The sequence below is a fragment of the Protopterus annectens genome, chromosome 11.part0, assembly GCF_019279795.1.
Source record: "Protopterus annectens isolate FY-2018-M chromosome 11.part0, PAN1.0, whole genome shotgun sequence".
NCBI classification, from domain to species: domain Eukaryota; kingdom Metazoa; phylum Chordata; order Ceratodontiformes; family Protopteridae; genus Protopterus; species Protopterus annectens.
Genome location: NC_056745.1, coordinates 1492772049 through 1492784175, shown reverse-complemented (window position 1 = coordinate 1492784175; position 12127 = coordinate 1492772049). Strand labels below are relative to the sequence as shown.

Sequence of the window (12127 nt, the reverse complement as noted above, 5' to 3'; positions counted from 1 at the left end):
ATTGTTGGTTCTGGGGGGAGGCAAACAGGTCTATATCTGGGCTCCCCCATTTGTTTGTCAACATGTTGAAAACAGGGGACTTTGTTCCAGTTTCTACTTGTGTGGGTCCACGAGGTTTCTGCTTAGTCCATCTGCCAGTGCATTTAGTTTTCCTGGCAGGAATTGAGCCTGTAGATTCACTTGGTAGCTCAAGGCTGTGTTCCACAATGCCATGGCTAGGCTGCAGAGGGGGTAAAAATGTGTACCCCCCCTGCTTGTTTATGTACCACATGACAGTGGTGTTGTCCGTCTCTACCATTAGTTGTCCTGGAAGAATGTGGTCCTTGAAGGCTGTCGGAGCATTCTGTACAGCTAACATTTCCTTTTGATTTATGTGCAGGTGCATTTGACTTGGGTTCCATTTGCCCTGAATGCACTTCCCTGCCAGGTGAGCCCCCCATGCATAGTCTGATGCATCTGTTAAGATTTGGGTGGCAGGGGTGATGTGAATGGTAGTCTCCTGTTTTGTTGGCAGGCCTCTGCCCACCAAAGGAACTCTAGGCATAGGCAAGGTATGATAGGAATCCTTGCTTCTAGATCCTGTGAATGTTGACACCATAGGCTTTTGAGATACCATAGTAGTTTCCTCATATGCAGCCTTGCATATGGAATTAGAAGAATGCAGGAGGCCATGAACCCCAAGGCTTGCAGTATTTGCCTTGCAGATAACTGGGTGTTTGTGGCCACCTGTTTGAAGTAAGATGTCAAATGAATCTGTTTCTCTGGCATGAGGAAAGCCATCTGGGAAGCTGTATTCAAGTTTGCTCCCAGGAATATAATTTGTTGGCAGGGTACCAAGTGGGATTTCTTTTCATTTATGGTGAAACCCAGACAAGTCAGTACCTTTTGAACAAAGGCCAGATTATTCAAAAGAATGTTCTTGCTTTCTGCCTGAATTAGACAATCGTCCAGGTATGGGTATATTTGAATATTTCTTTGCCTGCAAAATGCAATGACTGGAGCTAGGCACTTTGTGAATACCCTGAGTGCAGCAGATAAACCAAAGGGCAGTGCAGAGCACTGACAGTGCGTGTATAGCCTTCTTGGAAACGTAGGTATCTTCTGCACGATTCCCTGACTGGGATGTGCAGGTATGCTTCTTTTAAGTCCAGTGTTGCCAACCATGCACTCTTGCCTAGCATAGGAAGCAGCTGGTGAAGAGACAGCATTTTGAATTTTGGAATCACCAGAAAGGTGTTTAGAGTAGACAGGTCCAAGATAGGACACCATGAATTGCCTTTTCTGGGTACCAGGAAAAGTCTTGAGTAAAAACTTTGTCCCTTTTCCTCTTCTGGTACCAGCTGAATAGCCCCCATGCTCAAGAGAGAAAGTACATGTTTTTGGGCCTCTGCCCACTGATTTGGGGGTAGATCTGGCCACCTGCCTGTTGTTGGTCACGTGTGGAGATGAAATCTGTACCCTTGGGACACTATTTAAAACCCATTTGTCCTGGGTAATGAGTTCCCACTTTTTGGCCTGCAGACCAATCTTTCCACCTAAAGGAACATTCAGTTGATAAGTGCTTGGAAGTTTTAAAAGCAAGTCATTGAGACAGTTTTCCATAGGGGGGAGTCTTACTACTCCCAGGTTTGGGTGCGGAAACCCCCCACTGCCTAGTCTTGTTTGTCCCTTGGGACTGAAACCTGGGGTTTCTGCTGGGTCTGGGTTTGGCTTGAGAAGACCTGGAAGGGGCTGGAAAGGATCAATTTTTAGAGGGCCAGTGCCTACTAAATCTAGAAGGCTGAACTTGTAAGAAATCTTTAACAGTTTGCATAGATTTAGCTTTATCTTCCATCTTTTTAAGAACTTCCTCAGCCTTGTTGCCAAACAGGCGGTCCTGACTTAAGGGAGTATCCATGTAAAAAACCAAAACCTTGTAAATACGAAAACCACCAAGAAGAGAAACAGGAGCTGGATGCAATCAGGTTTATTCTGGTACCTCGGCTTACACAGCCTTCAAAGGAATACCCTTTCCACAATTAATGCATCTTTTTATACAAAAATTTCATCCTTAATTAATTGAATAATAAGATAATTGCATAAATCACATGGCTTTAGAATAAAAGGGACCATACTCTAAAATTACTGATACATAATGAGAAATAGTACTTATACAAAAACGTTAATACATTAGTATACAAGAACACATAATCAAAATTTTTTATGTGTATACAAATACCTAAAGTGAAATCTCGAGCTGGATGCAATCAGGTTTATTCTGGTACCTCGGCTTACACAGCCTTCAAAGGAATAACCTTTCCACAATTAATGCATCTTTTTATACAAAAATTTCATCCTTAATTGAATAATAAGATAATTGCATAAATCACATGGCTTCAGAATAAAAGGGACCATACACTAAAATTACTGATACATAATCAGAAATAGCACTTATACAAAAACATTAATACATTAGTATACAAGAACACATAATCAAAATTTTTTATGTGTATACAAATACCTAAAGTGAAATCTCAAATAGTCAAGTTTATTTCCAGATTTAAACCTTTTGGTTTTAATGTACCAAAATGTAAAATAAACATACTTTCCAACTTTAACAGTTTCTGTAAAAAATTCCCAGTATTATAAGTATCAGGCCTAGTCATGATTGCATCCAGCTCCTGTTTCTATTCTTGGTGGTTTTCGTAAGGGAGTATCCAACAATTTAGCTTTAACATGATCAGGCAAACCTTGTTCCTTAAGCCAAGCATGCCTTCTGAGCACAAACCCAGTAACAGCAGCCCTGCAAGAAGCCTCTAATGAATCAAATCCACATTCCAAATTATGTTTTCCAACCTGTTCAGCAGAATGCACTAAATCCTGTAATTCTTTATTTTCAGCACAGTCAGGAAGTAACAATTTTCTGTTTAAGCAATCCAATAACATGTTGCTGATACTTTAACATATGAAACTGGCAGTTTAAAGCCCTAATTGCCAAGGTTGCAGAAGTGTAAACTTTCTTATCCAATCTATCCAGTGCCCTGGAGTGTCTATCAGAGGGGGTAGGATTTTTAGCAGTAGAAGCCTTAATGCCCTTGGGCTCCTGAGAAATAGTCTCTGGATCCGCAATAGGATTTTTAAAAAGGAACTTGTGTGAATCAGGAAAGTACAGTTGTGTACCTACCATAAATGTAGATGTTCGAATGTATTCACTGTTGCAGTCATTACAATTGGGTTGAATCCCAAAGCTAAGGCTAGGAGGCTGGGGCTAAATAGGATTAGGAGAGGCTATGAGGCCCTGCAGAAATGCAGTGGCAAAGCCTGCCCTGGATTTTGAATAGAGAGGTAAGTGGTAGTGCTTTGTAAAAGTGTGCACTGAACTCCAAGTTGCAGCCTCTAAGATGTCTTTGGTTGGTACTCCTCTGAGGAAGGCTGCTGAATTGGCTGCTGCTCTGGTTGAATGTGGCCTAATGCCCTTAGGCACTGATTTGCCATGTTGTGAATAGCAGAAATGAATGGAGTGACCTATCCACTTTGAGATAGCCTTTCCCTGTGATCCTGCAGCATATGCCACTCGAAGTTGCTCAGACTTTCTGAAAGCTTTAGTTCTGTCCAAGTAGAAACATAGCTGTCTGTGTATGTCCAAAGAATGCAGAAGTCTCTCACCTTTATCCTGTGGGTTTGGATAAAAGGTAGGCAAATGAATGGTTTGGTTAAGGGCCACACTAGACACTACCTTAGGCATAAATGTCGGGTTTGTCCTCAGAGAAACCCTGTCAAGATGGAAAATGATAAAAGGTTCCACAGCCACGAGTGCCTGTAACTCTGAGACTCGTCTTGCAGAGGTTATTGCTAGGAGCAGAGCTGTTTTCCAGGATAAGAACTTTATATCAGCTGTAGAAGCTGGCTCAAAAGGAGGCAGTGTGAGTTTTTCCAAGACATAATTGAGGTCCCATGCAGGTATTGGTGCTCTCCTTGGAGGTCTTATGTTTTGGGCCCCTCTGAGGTACTGCCTTAGTAATGGATGAGAAAAAATAGGTGGTCCTGTATTGTAATGAGCTGAAATGGCACAGGCATGAATCTTAATTGATGAAAAGGATAGGCCTTTGTCCAGCATCTCAGTTAAGTATTGCAAAATCTGAGGAATATTTGGTACAATCGTGTCAATTCCTTGTGCCTGGTTCCAAGCACAGAATCTCTTCCATTTTTCTGCATAAGATTTTCTGGTACTAGGCCTCCTGGCCTCCAAAATAACATCCATCACCGCTTTAGAGAGAGGTGTGTTCTGAATGGCTACATTATCCACCATGCTGCCAGATTTAAGGTCCTGAGTTGGCTGTGCAGGATCTGATTGCTTTGTTGGGTCAGTAAGTGAGGAATTTGAGGTAATGTCCAGGCTGGACATTGAGACAAGTTCTTTAGGATTGGGTACCAGTGCTGGCGGGGCCAGTCTGGGGCAATCAGTATCATTTTTGGCTTCTCTTGTCTGACCTTTAGGAGTACCTTGAGGAGGAGAGGCAGTGGAGGAAAGGCATATACTGTTAAGTTTTTCCAGCTGAAAGATAGAGCATCCACTTTCCATGCTTGCTTGTGATAAGTCCTTGTGCAGAATCTCTGTAGTTGACAGTTGTGAGGGGAGGCAAATAGGTCTATGTCCAGGCATCCCCAGTTCCTTGTTATCATGCTGAAGACTTGTGGATCCAATTTTCACTCGTGGGGATCCATGAGGTTTCTGCTTAGTTCGTCTGCCAGAGTATTTATCTTTCCTGGCAGGAATTGTGCTTGCAGATGTACTTGGTAAGTCAATGCTGTGTCCCACAAAGTCATGGCTAGTCTGCAGAGGGGGTAGGAATGTGCGCTTCCCTGCTTGTTTATGTACCACATGACTGTAGTATTGTCCGTCTTTATCAGCAGTTGTCCTGAATGAAGTAGATCCTTGAAGGCTGTCAAGGCATTCTGAACAGCTAGCATCTCTTTTTGATTGATATGTAGATGCATTTGGCTTGTGGACCATGTGCCCTGAATACATCTTCCTGCCATGTGGGCCCCCAGGCATAATCTGTTGTTAATATCTGACTGGCTGTGGGTAAACTGAATGGCTGTCCCTTGTTGTGGTGCCAAGGCCTTTGCCCACCATCGAAACTCCTGTTGCAGGCAGGGAATGAGGGTAATTATTGTTTCCAGGCTGTGGCAATGTTGAGTCCAAACACTTTTTAGATGCCATTGTAGTTTCCTCATATGCAGTCTTGCATATGGAACTAGCAGAATGCAGGATGCCATGAAGCCCAAAGCCTGCAGAATTTTTCTTGCAGATAACAGAGTCTTTGCTGCCAACATTTTGAAATAAGTAGTCAGTTGCCTTTGTCTGGCATGAGATAAGCCATCTGGGCAGTTGTATTTAAGCTTGCACCCAGGAATATTATCTGAGAGGGTACTAGTTTTGATTTCTTTTCATTTACTGTGTACCCTAGGCATATTAGTAATCTTTTTACAAACGCCAGATGCTGTAGTAGAATGTCCTTGTTCTCTGCTTGAATAAGGCAGTCGTCCAAGTAAGGATATATTTGTATTCCTCTTTGCCTGCAAAATGTAATTACTGGTGCCAGGCATTTTGTGAAGACCCTGGGCGCAGTAGATAAGCCAAAGGGCAGTGGAGAGACTTGGTAGTGCATTGAGCCAGCTATGAATCTGCGGTATCTTCTGCATGATTGTCTGATTGGGACATGCAGGTATGCCTTTTTTTAGGTCTAAAGTCACAAGCCAAGCCTTCTTGACCAGCATGGGCAGAAGCTGCTGCAGAGTCAACATTTTGAATTTTGGAATATCCAGAAATGTGTTTAGAATAGACAGGTCCAGTATTGGTCTCCAGGCTTTGTCCTTTCTGGGCACCAAGAAAAGTCTTGAGTAAAATCCTTGTCCCTGCTCTTGCTGTGGTACTCGCTGAATGGCCCTCATGTCCATGAGGGATGAAACTTGTTTTTGTGCCTCTGCCCATTGATTGTGTGGCAGGTCTGGAATACCATTTGCCCTTGGCAGGGTGTGAAAGTGGAACCTGTAGCCTTGTGACACTACATCCAAGACCCATTTGTCCTGGGTGATTAGGTGCCAGTTTTGAGAAAAAAGTGCTAGTTTTCCCCCTAAAGGAGGTGCCAGAAGATATGTGCTTGGCGCTGGCAGGGAGGATTCATTAGGACTGTTTCCTGTATGGCTGTGATTTATCTTCTCCGCTTTTGGAGGTAGAAGCACCTCATTGCTTAGACCTGTATGAGCCTTGGGGCTGGGATCTGCCTCTGGGGCATCTGTATCTGCCTCTTTGTGGCCTGTCTGACACTGGAAAGGACCAATTCTTTGTAGGCCAGTTCCTGCTAAATCTGGGTGGCTGTACCTGTAAGAAATCCTCGACTGTTTGCATAGATTTAACTTTGTCCTCCATTTTCTTCAACACCTCTTCTACTTTAACACCAAACAAAGGTATCATGCTGTAATGGAGCATCTAATAATTTTGCTTTAACATGATCAGGCAGATTTCGTTCCTTTAACCAAGCATGCCTCCTAATGACAGGACCCATAACAGCAGCCCTGCAGGAGGCCTCCAGAGAATCAAAACCACATTGCAAAGTATGCTTTCCCACTTGTTCAGCTGCATGCAATAAATCCTGCATTTATTTGTTTTTTGCACATTCAGAATTTGTCAACATTTTCTGTTTAAGCAGTGACATAATATATTGCTGATATTTAAGCATATGAAACTGGCAATTTAAAGCCCTTACAACCAAGATAGCAGAAGTGTAAATCTTTCCCCCTCCCCATCTGTCCAGTGCCCTTGAATCCCTATCAGAGGGGATAGGGTTTTTTGCAGTGGAAGCCTTGACCCCTTTGGTACCCTGAGAGATCGTTTCTGGGTCAGCAGCAGGGTTTTTATAAAGAAATGTATGTGAATCAGGAACCCTGTAGTATCTGTCTGGCTTAACAGGAGCTGGAGGTAAAGAGTCAGGAGTTAGACCGGACTCTGAAAATACATCATCTACAATGTCTAAATCAGGAGGAATAGCAAGAGGCCTGTGCTGAGGTAGTCAAAGGAAGTCTCTATGCCTTTTCTTAGATTCTGAATAATCTTGGCTCTCCCAGTGGAAGTGCTCCCTCACGGTATGCAGGGTCTCCCCAAAAGAATAATCCTCAGGAGGAGAGGCTGAAGGGATAGATTCCTCATAGGGAGGAAGAGAGTATTCCTGTTCAGAAGAAGAATCAAGGGAAATGATAACTTGATCTGAAGATTCATATTCTGTCTCTTGCCTAGGCCTCTTATCTGGAGGGGGATGGGAACCCCTGATCAAAGTAATTAGGTCTTCGGCCATTTTAAGCATCTGTTTGTTAGGCATGGAGGCCTCTCCATGGGATTGCTGTACTTGTTTCTTTGTCTTTAGAGGTGCTCAAGTCTTTGCCTTTGAAGCTGAAGTCATTTTCACATCTAACTGTGTAGGCCTGAAAACACCCTCAGACGCCGATGCTTGCTCAGCGGCTCCGGACCCATCTGAGGGAATAGTTTCCGAGGGTCCAATACCTTGAGTTTCCAATGGCCTAGTCGGCTCCACATGGGTGTCGGAAGCGGCCTGTGGCTCTGAGGTAGCGGGCGTCAGGTGCTGCGAAAGTGCCTCATTGAGAACCGGCGAATGGCTTAGAAGAAGCCTCGTCATCAGTTTTGGACCTCGGATGCCCGTCTTTCTTTTTCCTTGCATTTCTTGTGAATTGCAGTAGTCAGATGGCTATCCAATGACAGTGTAATTAAATCTTCAGCCAAAGTAGTGAAATGCAAAATCGTACAGATGCTTAATAGTGCGTTGGTTAAATCTAGCACAAAACCGACAGTTAGCAACATCATGATCAGGGCCTAGGCAAGGAATGCAATAAGAATGGAAGTCCTTATGAGGTATTTGCTTCCCACAAGAAATACAATTATTAACTTTTTCTGACATCGGGTTGGAGCAAGAAAAAAGTTTCCCCAACAAGGTACTTGGCTTTAAATGAAGACTTCGGATCTGAAATTCGAACACGAAAATCTCAGGAGTCGGCCGACTGGCACTTGCGAACTGCTTTTGCTTTGGGCACCGCGCGGCAAGAAAGACTGGAGAAAATGGCGTCGGCTGCATATTTTATACCCCTGGCGCATTGACGTCAGGGAGAAGGCGACAGCAACCGATGACGGACCAAGACTTTGGAATTTAGGTCGACTGCGGGTAGCCTGCCAGCAGGATAACCCAATTGTAATGACTGCAACAGTGAAACACGATGAACATCCCTGTAATATCTGTCAGGTTTTCTGGGAGCAGGAGGCAAATAATCAGGGACCAAACTAGATTCTGAAAAGGCATCATCACAATGTCTAGTACATGAGGAATAGCTAAAGGCCTATGCTGAGGCAGGAGTAAGAAATCCCTAAGCCTTTTTTTTTTAATCAGAAAAATCTTGGCTTTCCCAGTGGAAATGCTCCCTTAGAGTATGTAAGGTTTCCCCAAAAAGAAAATCCTCTGGAGGGGAAGCAGAGGGAATAGAGTCCTCTGCATCAGAATCCTCATAAGTAGACAAGGGCAAATCCAGATCATCAGAGGAATCAGAATCCTGTTCAGAAGATTCATAAACAACTTCAGTCCTAGGTCTCTTAGAAGGGGGAGGTTGGCTTCCCCTGGTTAGAGTTGTAAGATCTTCAACCATTCTTATTTGTTTTTTAGGCATAGAGGCCTGAGCATGTGGCCTGGGCATTGGTTTCGTAGGCATGGTTCAATATTTTGGCCTAAATGAAGGAGGAGGCGTTGGTTTAATATGCAAGTCCTTAGGCCTGAATACACCCTCAGAAGCCAGTGCTTGCACAGCGGCTCCGGACCCATTCAAGGTAGAGACATCCACAGGTTCCACAGCTGAAGCATCTCGCGGAATACTGGACTCCGAATGGGTCTCAGTAGAGGCCTGTGAGTCAGAAATAGCGGGTATTAGGGGCTGCGAAAGCACCTCACTGAGTACTGGCGAACGGCTTAGGAGAAGCATTGACAGCTTTGGACCTCTGCGGCCTGTCTTTATCTTTGCATTTTTTCGGAATCCCAGTAGTCAGATGGCTAACCAATGGCATTTCTCGATAATTAAACTGAGAACCAAAATATTTAGAAGTGAAAATATACAGACAATGAATAGTGCGCTGATTAAATAAAGCATAAAACCGACAGCAAGGTACGTCATGGTCAGGGCCTAGGCAAGGAATATGGTACGAATTAATATCTTTGTGAGGCATTTGCTTTCCACAAGTAATATAATTATTAACTTTTACTGACATCGGTAAGGAGCAAGAAAAAGTTTCCCCAATGGGGTAACTTAGCTTTAGTTGAAAACTTCGGTTCTGAAACTTGAAAATAAACATTTCAGGAGTCGGCCGAACTGCTTTTGCTTCAGGCACCGCACGGCAAGAAAGACTGGGGTAATGGCGTCAGCTGCATGTTTTATACCCCTGACGAACTGACGTCATGGAAGAAGGGACAGCAACCGACGCAGGACCCAAGACTTTGTTAATCAGGCCGACTGAGGGCTACCTGCAAGCAGATAACCCAAATGTAATGACTGCAACAGTGAAACACAAAGAAAATCTGAAACAAAGAAAGGAAGGAACAGACCAGGGGACTCCATTGATAGCAGGAATGGCTGTAGGTCCTATAGCTCAGGTGTTATCAGTGAGAAGCGGTAGAAAAGGGCCAAATGAAAAATTCAGAAGATCTTAGATGTAAATGTTGAATTCACTCAGTCTCAAGGGTGAAGCATTTTGAGACCACTCTGGGTCATCAGCAATTCACACAATTAATGCTTTATGCAAATTAAAAAAACAAACATTTTGAAAGCTTGGTGGAAGGAGATCTCCTAGTACATCTGTAAGAGATGCCCTGGAGGGATTGAGGGATTATTGAAAGTCTATATAAAACAAAAGAAGAGCAAGTTAAGGTAAGAAACTGACGTCCTCAAGGCAGCCGCTGTAGGCTTTGCTTGTATTTACAAAGGACAAAATACGTTGTCTAATCTGTTAACACTAGAAGTTGTCTAACTTTCTACAAACAACTGAAAGAAAAGACCAGAGAGCTGGATGGTCTTCCCTTGAGATACAGCCAATGGGAATGGGCTGAATTTAGTCTGTTTCACCGACTAATGCAGTCCTCGAAACTAAATTTATTGTTGTCAAGACAGCCAGTTTATGAGCAGTCGTCTGTTCCTTAGGACAGCTTTAGCCAGTTCCGTGATAGTGTTTCACAGAACCTTCACGGGTGCATAACACACTTGTTTATAGCCAGTGTGTACCCTAGGAGCCTTCTTCAGTTCTTGGGAGTTCAAGTGTTTCATATCCTGCATCACCATCAACAGATTCAGTTGTGCAGAGCCTTGTACTTATTCATACATTGTTTTCTTCAGACTGCACATCAAACCAACTATGAAAATGGGAAGCACGGAGTTTGCTTAATGACAAATGTTAAATAGTGTTAAATCGGGCAGAGATAAATCTTCAAAGGAGGCATTCCGTGAACTGAAGAAGATAAAGTCTTCTCGCGTTTCTGAGGAGGACAATACTTATCCAACAAAACCTCTGCAAAGAGGCCCAGTCATCAAACTGGTACCATTAAAAACTGAAACAAAGGCCTAGAAAAGTAGGTACCATCCAGCTAAAAATTTGGTCTTCTAATTAGCTTAAAATTTAAATACCAAATAGAACACATTTTCCTGCTTACAAGAGAAATGTGAGATACTATCCAGAAATACAAGTTTTAAAAGTGTGAATGATGGAAAAACATAAGTAATTCATCAAAAAGACAACTTACAATCTGTAAACTTTAATGAACTATAATGCAAAATCCTACCACACAAGGTCATTCATTTTTGCTTCTGAAAAGGAGAGCTGTAAGATGCGTCTTCTAAGTTATTGCTGTCACTAGTATGTTGGACGTGTTTTTAATATTGGGCAGCTTCAAAAATCACATGTGATGAGGGAGATTCAGAAAATTATGTGAAGGGTTACATCAAGACTCAAAATGAACATTCCTCTAAAAGAGGGACAGTCTGACCAGTCTTCGCCTCGCTGTCATTGCTACTGCCAAGACACAATACAACAATTTCATCAGTATGTGCACTCCATGATCATGCCAGACCTAAAAGTCTCATTGCTTGACAAGTCTACTGTTTCAGGATTCATCAGCCCAGACTTACTACTGTTTCACATAATTTAGCTTCTGTTGGGGCTCAACTCTCCTCAGAGTATAAATACTTTTATCACAGAGTATTTTCATATAATTAAAGAAACCACATTAAAAACAGCAGGGTCCTACATCAGGGCTGCAAATTTGAGAATAAGAGGAGTTTATGGGTAAAACACTGAGACAAATTTCAGCTGTCTGTGAAGGTTCATAGGTGTGTACTAGGCTAATGGCTCTGGAGCCTTTACAAGCCTAGCCCATTGGATTACCCTAGCATCGTGCCACCCAACCTTATTTCCCAGTGCATCTGTCAAGCAGAGCAACTGGAGTGATCCCAGAGGTGAATTTTCTATTTCCCATCCACTCATCAAGATTCCTCTTGAAGAAGGTCAGTGAGGTTCTCTGTTTGACATGTATGGGAAGTCTATTTCATAGCATGGGCAGTCTCTGGGTTATGAACCTGTACCTCCAACATGTTCTCTTGATTGTGGCAATGAGGTTGAGGTCTCTGGAGCATGTGGTGTGGAGGGATTGGGATTTCTTTAGATGTAGCATTTCTAACAGAGCTGGGTCAGACATGGCTTTGTAAGTCAAGCAGAGATCATCTCCAAGTAGGTTATATATGAGCAAGAATAGTTGGAGTCTTTTTGAGTCGGTCAGTATAGGACAAGTGTTTAAGGCCTAGAATCTTCTTTGTGAGGTACTTTTGTGGCCTCTCCAGTTGCTACAGGTGTCTAGTGAGGTATGTGCCAAATGGGGCATTGAAAGCGATGATTGGTCTAATGAGGGAAGAGTAGAGGGAGACAATGACCTCTTTCTTCCTGGACGCAAAACCCTTAGTAATGAGATGTGTAACATAGGACTTTCTGACCACAGTGGCAATGTGGTGCCTGAAAGAGAGGTTGCTGTCAACCAGTGTTACCAGACCTCTT

At 43.1% G+C, this 12127-nt stretch overlaps 1 protein-coding gene across 1 annotated transcript in view; it reads right to left on the bottom strand.

The window, feature by feature from the left end:
- The window catches only part of LOC122815095 (plexin-B2-like), a 368973-nt gene that overhangs the window by 80932 nt on the left and 275914 nt on the right, over positions 1 to 12127 (bottom strand). The gene's annotated exons all lie outside the window — the stretch shown is intronic.